Raw genomic sequence first — 9,601 nt, forward strand, 5'->3', positions numbered from 1 at the left:
GCGTAATGTATCAAACTATGCTCTGAGGGATTCGGCAAATAAACTTGTTCCGTTTCCGAGAACAAACTACATGAAAAATAGTTTTAGTTACAGCGGCGCAACTCTTTGGAACAGCTTACATCGTAACATTAGGGAATCTAGTTCCATAGATCAATTCCTTCTCTATCAAAATTTTTAAATACACGGCATTCATGGAAATCAGGTCTGTAGGTAGCTTATTTTGTAAATTAATGTAATAATAGGATTAGGATTTTAGATTTTAAGATTTTTTGGAATTGTACCTGATGAATTTTTTACCGTGTATAAATTAAGTAAATAAATAAATAAATAAAATAAACGTATACCGTAGTTATTCGGTTATAAGGCGCACTCGGTTATAAGACGCACCCCAAACTTAGCAATTTAATCAAGCTAAGTTCTCAAACTGAAAATGACGCGAAAATACTCGGTTATAAGACGCACCAAAAATTGAGAGTCATCAAAAGGATGTGATGAATTTGTCAACAATCATCCTTACACAATTAGCATGCGAACTCTTTTTGATAACGTAAACAAAGTGAAAAAGTCACGCATTTAATGATATACGTAAAAACAAAAGCTAAAAGTTTTATTTGAACCTTCCGACTTAATAAATAGTCAGAGTTCAGAACAGCGAAAAACTCCCACCTAAAGTCATATTCAAAGGTGTTCGACTGCTGAATATCAACACGCCACCAAGGATGCAAATTTCAGTGCCCAAGAAAGGCTGGATGAACAAAGAAGGTATGTTTTATCTCCACACTGTTTGTTCAGAGAAGAAACTTTTCATGCGAGCGACAAACACGATTCTCGGAATTCGAAACAAGGTTCGAACGATTGTATTGTTGTCATGTGTATCACGTTACTGAGCACGTGCTTTTAAGCATGTATGTAAATTTCCGTTTGTTTGCTTTTCTCTTGAAGTCGTCGTTTAGTGTTCTAAAGGTCTCTAAAAGCACTATTCTTTTTTTTAATTGACAACTAGTGTCCTTTTCTTGTGTTGTTTAAACTGCAAGTTCTTCTCAAATTGTGATCTTAAGATTTTGTTGCGCGAAAATACTTGGCTATGAGACGCACCCCAATTTTAGCATCGGTTCACATTAGTGATTTTAATTGAAGATTTCACTTTGCCTTCATAAAACAGACGTTTCCAGTTCTTGATTGTTTCTGCACTTTCTTCCGCCACTTGTGGAACAAACGGGAATCTTTACGAAAGTCTGTGAGAGCTTTCTGTCTCTGCGCGATAAACGCTTTCACCTGGGATGTCAGCCATGGTTTGTCGGAACTATGCATATTGGATGTCTTGATAGGTTAGCATCTGTCAACAGCTGCAGCATAAAAAGTTTGGATGAACAAATCAAACTTGTTTTCACAAGAGCCCTTTGCGAAGAACACATCCCAAAAAAAGGATGAAATTCAATGCCCAAAGGCTCTAATACAGCTTGCCGGCGTATCCCGCCTCTTGGTTGACAGCTTAAAAGTTTTCTCACGAAGGCCTTGTTGCAACAGTACACAGTAGTAGTCACTACTGCCGAGTTTTGGTAGCTGCTTAGGATCACGGAACACCTTGGGTTGGTTGTTAAGGCACCTGTCCAATGTTCCTGTATCCCGTATCGAGACTTACAAGCCGCGGAAACGTTTGAAGGGGACTGGGGAAATTTTGGTTGATGACTGATTAAAATCCTCTGTGACGCAGACCAGGCAATCAGGGTGCTGAAGCATATAAGAATCAGCCATCTTTTGAACGTGATCGTATAATTCCAAATTATCCTCCGCAGTAACCGAGGATGGGTGGTAGATAATGCCTAGTAGTATATTGATGAAATGTTTGTAGGAAACCGGAGAGGTCTCAACTGGACCCAACTTAGGCTTGGCTAAATCTATATATTATTCCTTTATGTTTATTTTCTAAAGCGGTCACGGTCATTCAGTTGTGAATGACGCACGCACACAACAAATCTACTGATATTGCTTACGTAGCGGGAGTCATTGTTGCTACCGAACCAGTTCAACGAGGACACTGCAGTGTAATTAGACATTTGATAGAACGAAATCCTGCTTTCTATGATTCTTTGCTGAAGTTGTACATCGTGAAAGTAAGTAAGTAAGTAAGTAAGTAATTAATTAAGTAAGTAAGTAAGTAAGTAAGTAAGTAAGTAATTAAGTAAGTAAATAAGTAAGTAAGTAAGTAAGTAAGCAAGTAAAAGTCACATTTCTTTAGTTTTTACCAAGTAGAGTTTCACTTTTGGCTAAACTACAGAATTCAAGCAAAGGACGAGTAAGAAGAATGCATTGACGAATTCAGCTATGCATAATTAAGAATTCCGATTCCGTGATGTCTTCTCGTCCTAAAGTCTCACTTAAAACTGGAAAACCAGAGGCTCTTATATTTGCTTTCCCTTCACAAACGTGAACCTCGCGGGACTAAACCATTAGTTTTTCAAAACAATGGAGAAATCGTCTATTTGGATGACAGTCATTTGATCTCGGTATGTATTGAACGGCCTCATTAAATTTGCCCAGTTTGATCGAGTATGAAATGACTTGTTCTTTATGTTTCATTTGTGATTCAAATGCTTCTCTTAACGCAACTCTTACGAGTTGCTAATCTCTTCACTTTGTGATATGCCTGGGCTTAAATGAGTTCAACCGTTTTCTTATAGAACTATTTTATGGAGAGACTGTATAATGTTATAACCGCATCAAATCATAATTGCAGATATTTCCTTCTCGCGAGTTGAGGAAGCCATTTCTTGACGTCACATTAATCAGCAGTCATTTGGAGTGACACTGGTAAGTTGCTCGTTCTTAATCTTTGCTAAATAAAAGAACCAGTAATTTATGTGTGATAAACCAGTTTTGATTTTATTTTAGCCTTAACTGCTCAATACTGCGCAAATTGTTTGCATTAAAATAACATCTATAGTATTCTGACACGTTTTTCAATCAGAGAACACCGCCTAATGCTAACCGTGAAAGTGACAGGGTATTCAGCAGTTTCGAAATAGTTACTCAGTTTTTAATTGGATCATGTTGTTTTCTCCGTACTTTGGATTAAGTTAGAAGAGCATTCCTTTCATGTTTATTTTCTGAAATGATAACGGTCATTCAGTTGTGACTTACGCACGCACGCAAACAATTTACCAGCTAAATCTACTGGGTTAGACAATATCTCTGCTAAGTTAATTCGTGAGTGTGCTGATATAATTTCAGGTCCGTCATGTGACCTGTTTAATATATCTTTGATGTCTGGCATATTTCCTGACGATTGGAAATGTGCCAGAGTGATTCCGTTGTTCAAACAGGGCGAGTCACTTGATTTGAACAACTACCGACCTATCTCTGTCATTTCAGTTGTCGCCAAAGTGTTTGAGAGGATTGTGTACGATCAGTTATACAACTTCTTAAGTAACGAGGGAATCATCTCTAAACAACAATCCGGTTTCCGGTCTTTGCACTCTACTGTTAGTGCTCTTCTTGAAGCCACTGACAGTTGGGCGTTTAATATCGATCATGGCTACGTAAATGCCGTAGTGTTCCTCGACTTAAAAAAGGCCTTCGACACTGTTGATCATGAGATACTATTAACTAAAATGAATCAGTACGGAATTCAAGGTAAATCGCTTGATTGGTTTAAATCATATTTGACGAATCGCACACAACGGTGCCCCGTTAACGGTTGTCTCTCTGGCTCTACCACTCTTAAATGCGGTGTGCCACAGGGAACGATCCTTGGCCCTCTTTTATTTCTAATTTATATTAATGATTTGCCTAACTGTCTATCGTTCAGCGTTCATAGAATGTATGCTGATGATACACATAATTATTACTTATGCTGGCTCTGATTTACATCTGATTCAGTCTAGTATATCTCATGACCTTGAAAAGCTAAGCAAATGGCTTGTGTCTAACAAACTTACTTTGAACGCTACAAAGACTGAATTTATGTTGATCGGATCCAGGCAAAGATTAAGCACTCTATCTGATACTCTTGAACTCTCCATTGATAATGTTCCAATTGAGAAAGTTTCTTCAGTGAAATCACTTGGAATATATGTTGACGAAAATCTAACGTGGTATCTCCACGTTGATAAACTGTGTAAAAAGATTGCTTCCGCAATTGGAGCCATTAAACGAGTTAAGCCATTTGTGCCTCAATCAACTTAACTCAGTATATACAACTCACTAGTTCAACCGCATTTTGATTACTGCAGCCTAGTCTGGGGTAATTGTGGTAAAACATTATCTAACAAGCTACAAAAACTACAGAACCGTGCTGCACGAGTGATAACTTCATCGAGCTATGACGCTGATGTTAATTCCTTGTTTGACAAACTCAGCTGGAAAGACTTAAATTCTCAACGTCAAATTCAGAAAGCTTTAATGGTTTTCAAGTCTTTAAATGGTCTGGTTCCCGAATATCTCACGTCTAAATTTGTAACGCGTAATGTATCAAACTATGCTCTGAGGGATTCGGCAAATAAACTTGTTTTTCCGTTTCCGAGAACAAACTACATGAAAAATAGTTTTAGTTACAGCGGCGCAACTCTTTGGAACAGCTTACATCGTAACATTAGGGAATCTAGTTCCATAGATCAATTTAAACGCCTTCTCTATCAAAATTTTTAAATACACGGCATTCATGGAAATCAGGTCTGTAGGTAGCTTATTTTGTAAATTAATGTAATAATAGGATTAGGATTTTAGATTTTAAGATTTTTTGGAATTGTACCTGATGAATTTTTTACCGTGTATAAATTAAGTAAATAAATAAAAATAAGTAAATAAAATAAACGTATACCGTAGTTATTCGGTTATAAGGCGCACTCGGTTATAAGACGCACCCCAAACATAGCAATTTAATCAAGTTAAGTTCTCAAACTGAAAATTACGCGAAAATACTCGATTATAAGACGCACCAAAAAATTGAAAGTAATCAAAAGGATGTGATGAATTTGTCAACAATCATCCTTACACAATTAGCATGCGAACTCTTTTTGATAACGTAAACAAAGTGAAAAAGTCACGCATTTAATGATATACGTAAAAACAAAAGCTAAAAGTTTTATTTGAACCTTCCGACTTAATAAATAGTCAGAGTTCAGAACAGCGAAAAACTCCCACCTAAAGTCATATTCAAAGGTGTTCGACTGCTGAATATCAACACGCCACCAAGGATGCAAATCTCAGTGCACAAGAAAGGCTGGATGAACGAAGAAGGTATGTTTTATCTCCACACTGTTTGTTCAGAGAAGAAACTTTTCATGCGAGCGACAAACACGATTCTCGGAATTCGAAACAAGGTTCGAACGATTGTATTGTTGTCATGTGTATCACGTTACTGAGCACGTGCTTTTAAGCATGTATGTAAATTTCCGTTTGTTTGCTTTTCTCTTGAAGTCGTCGTTTAGTGTTCTAAAGGTCTCTAAAAGCACTATTCTTTTTTTTAATTGACAACTAGTGTCCTTTTCTTCTCAAATTGTGATCTTAAGATTTTGTTGCGCGAAAATACTTGGCTATAAGACGCACCCCAATTTTAGCATCGGTTCACATTAGTGATTTTAATTGAAGATTTCACTTTGCCTTCATAAAACAGACGTTTCCAGTTCTTGATTGTTTCTGCACTTTCTTCCGCCACTTGTGGAACAAACGGGAATCTTTACGAAAGTCTGTGAGAGCTTTCTGTCTCTGCGCGATAAACGCTTTCACCTGGGATGTCAGCCATGGTTTGTCGGAACTATGCATATTGGATGTCTTGATAGGTTAGCATCTGTCAACTGCAGCAGACAAAGTTTGGATGAACAAATCAAACTTGTTTTCACAAGAGCCCTTTGCGAAGACCTCATCCCAAAAAAAGGATGAAATTCAATGCCCAAAGGCTCTAATACAGCTTGCCGGCGTATCCCGCCTCTTGGTTGACAGCTTAAAAGTTTTCTCACGAAGGCCTTGTTGCAACAGTACACAGTAGTAGTCACTACTGCCGAGTTTTGGTAGCTGCTTAGGATCACGGAACACCTTGGGTTGGTTGATGGGCACCAGTCCAACATTCCTGTGTCCCGTGTAAAGACTTTAATGATTTGAGTCAAGCCGTAGGAACGTTTGAAGAGGACTGGGAACATGTCGGTTGATGACGGATTAAAATCCCCAGTGACCCAGACCAGGCAATCAGAGTGCTGAAGCATATATGAATCAGCCATCTTTTGAACGTGATCATATAATTCCAAATTATCCTCCGCAGTAACCGAGGATGGGTGGTAGATAATGCCTAGTAGTATATTGATGAAATGTTTGTAGGAAACCGGAGAGGTCTCAACTGGACCCAACTTAGGCTTGGCTAAATCTATATATTATTCCTTTATGTTTATTTTCTAAAGCGGTCACGGTCATTCAGTTGTGAATGACGCACGCACACAACAAATCTACTGATATTGCTTACGTAGCGGGAGTCATTGTTGCTACCGAACCAGTTCAACGAGGACACTGCAGTGTAATTAGACATTTGATAGAACGAAATCCTGCTTTCTATGATTCTTTGCTGAAGTTGTACATCGTGAAAGTAAGTAAGTAAGTAAGTAAGTAAGTAAGTAAGTAAGTAAGTAAGTAAGTAAGTAAGTAAGTAAGTAAATAAGTAAGTAAGTAAGTAAGTAAGTATGTAAGTAAGTAAGTAAGTAGGTAAAAGTCACATTTCTTTAGTTTTTACCAAGTAGAGTTTCACTTTTGGCTAAACTACAGAATTCAAGCAAAGGACGAGTAAGGAGAATGCATTGACAAATTCAGCTATGCATAATTAAGAATTCCGATTCCGTGATGTCTTCTCGTCCTTAAGTCTCACTTAAAACTGGAAAACCAGAGGCTCTTATATTTGCTTTCCCTTCACAAACGTGAACCTCGCGGGACTAAACCATTAGTTTTTCAAAACAATGGAGAAATCGTCTATTTGGATGACAGTCATTTGATCTCGGTATGTATTGAACGGCCTCATTAAATTTGCCCAGTTTGATCGAGTATGAAATGACTTGTTCTTTATGTTTCATTTGTGATTCAAATGCTTCTCTTAACGCAACTCTTACGAGTTGCTAATCTCTTCACTTTGTGATATGCCTGGGCTTAAATGAGTTCAACCGTTTTCTTATAGGACTATTTTATGGAGAGGCTGTATAATGTTATAACCACATCATAATTGCAGATATTTCTTCTCGTTGAGGAAGCCATTTCTTGACGTCACGTTAACCAGCATTCATTTCGAGCTACAGTGGTAAGATGCTCGTTCTTAATCATTGCTAAATAAAAGAACAAATAATTTATTTGTAATAAATCAGTTTTGATTGCATTAGCCTTAACTGCTCAACACTGCGCCACTTATTTGCATAAAAATATAAAAATAACATCTATTGTATTCTGACTCGTTCCGGCAGTGAACGCCGCCTAATGCTAACCGTGAAAGTGACAGGGTATTCAGCAGTTTCGAAATAGTTACTCAGTTTTTAATTGGATCATGTTGTTTTCTCCGTACTTTGGATTAAGTTAGAAGAGCATTCCTTTCATGTTTATTTTCTGAAATGATAACGGTCATTCAGTTGTGACTTACGCACGCACGCAAACAATTTACCAGCAAACGTATACCGTAGTTATTCGGTTATAAGGCGTACTCGGTTATAAGACGCACCCGAAAATGGAGAGTTATCAAAAGGATGTGATGAATTTGAGAACAATTATCCTTACACAATTGGCATGCGAACTCTTTTTGACAACGTACCCAGGTGGAAATCTTATTAAGATCTTGTAAGAATCTTGTAAGAGGGGCATTAAGATGAAAATCTTAATAAGATCTTATTTAAGATCTTTGATCTTAATAAGATCTTAATACATTTGCTTAACAAATTTTGATAAAAAAATTTAAGGTTGCTGATGTTTTTGATCTTGTAAGATCTTAAAAGAATCTTACCAGATCTTAACAAGATCTTAGGACTACCTTACATGATCTTACTGAAAAAGATCTTACAAGATCTTAATAAAAATCTTACAAGATCTTAGTAAAAATCTTACAAGATCTAGCAAACATCTTACATAAGAGCTTAGTAAAAATCTTACAAGATCTTAGCAAAGATCCTACAAGATGTAGTAAGAATCTTACAAGATCTTAGTAAAAATCTTACAAGATCTTGCAAAGACCTTAGTCCACATCCTAGAAGATCTCATGTAACATCTTGTCAGGAGCCCATTACCCCGAGCCTATATCTTCAATATTAACCCTCTGAATCAACCCTTTCCCGTATCTTTTCACTTTTAGAAGCACCTCCCAGGGGGGCTTTACTGGGTGTTTTCACAATAGCTGATCATAACAGACCTATGGTCAGCTATTTATTACGTCACATACGTATGTGACGTATGTGAACCACTTCACTTATGTTCTCAGTCACATATGTCACATAAGTCACATACGTCAAAATGTAGTAGTTCTAAAAATAGAAAGATACGGGACAGGGTTGACTCAAGGGTACAATGCAGATGGAAGCTCCGGGTAATGGGCTCCTGGTCTTGTGAGATTTTTGTGAAAAATGTTGCAAACCAATCTTAAGAAAGACCTTACAAGATCTTAATATACTTATAATGATCAGCATTCATTTGGGCTGGACTGGGGGGCTTTTCATTTTTTAAGTCAAATTAAACAAGTGTTGAAGTTAATTTCCTTTTAGCCTGCATAGCAGGCGCTTAAGGGGTGGGGACAGGGAAAGAATTCGGGAAGAAAATGACTGCATGGGAAGACTAGGGAGAGAGGGAGCCAAAAAGGCTTAGCTTGCATTGCAAGCCTTTCGCACTGGTCATTCACTGACAGGCAAATTTCATCCTCCTCAGGGTACTGACAACTGAAACAGCTGACATGCTTTTTGAAATGAAATCCTACATGCTAGAGTTATTTTTCAAATAAGGTATCCTGATGAAGGGCACTTGTTTTCTTATGGAAGGCATGACTTCATAAGCTTAAGTACACTATGCAGTGCTCGGGAATACAGGTTGTGTTTTTGCTTCAAACCTTGAAGTTTTTGCTGAAATTGATGAGCCACCATACAGCAGTGAGCTGCATTCTTCCTGATCAAAACTAGTAGAAGAATTAGAGGTGCGGCTTGCAAATAATGAGAATAAATTAATTAAAACTTGACACACCTTTTTACCGATGATATTGCTGTAAGATCTTTTCGTGAAGTTTGTGAAATGAGCAACAAGGCGAGAGAGAATTTCAGCAACTTTGCAAGATACATTTGAAGACAATAATTATGACAGAAGTACCGTATTTACCCATGTATAAGTCCACCTTTTATGGCCTCAAAAGAAGCTCCAAAAATCGCCTTCGACTTATACACGGGTCAAAGATTTTGAGCCAAGTTCCAGCTAAGTAATTTATTCAAAATTAACATAATAATGTTGACTTGGGAATAACGAACGCAGTGGACAAAAGCCACGTAAAAGACTTCAAAATGAAAAGACGAATGTACATGTAAGCAATTCCAGTTGAAATGAAAAAGGATTTGTCCAACTCTAAATGTTGAAGATACTCACAAGCGTTTTCTAAACGCGGAAAGCT

The 9,601-nt window shown here is 37.4% G+C and overlaps 1 long non-coding RNA gene across 1 annotated transcript in view; it reads left to right on the top strand.

Annotated features, from left to right (window-relative positions):
- The first annotated feature begins 1,801 nt into the window (after positions 1 to 1,801).
- The window catches only part of LOC138023982 (uncharacterized), a 12,256-nt gene continuing 4,456 nt past the window's right edge, over positions 1,802 to 9,601 (top strand). The window contains exons 1-2 of the long non-coding RNA XR_011126863.1: positions 1,802 to 2,114; positions 2,738 to 2,811. This is a non-coding gene — a long non-coding RNA (uncharacterized lncRNA). The remainder of the gene's footprint in view (positions 2,115 to 2,737; positions 2,812 to 9,601) is intronic.

This window comes from Montipora capricornis, chromosome 11, assembly GCF_036669925.1.
Source record: "Montipora capricornis isolate CH-2021 chromosome 11, ASM3666992v2, whole genome shotgun sequence".
Classification (NCBI taxonomy): domain Eukaryota; kingdom Metazoa; phylum Cnidaria; class Anthozoa; order Scleractinia; family Acroporidae; genus Montipora; species Montipora capricornis.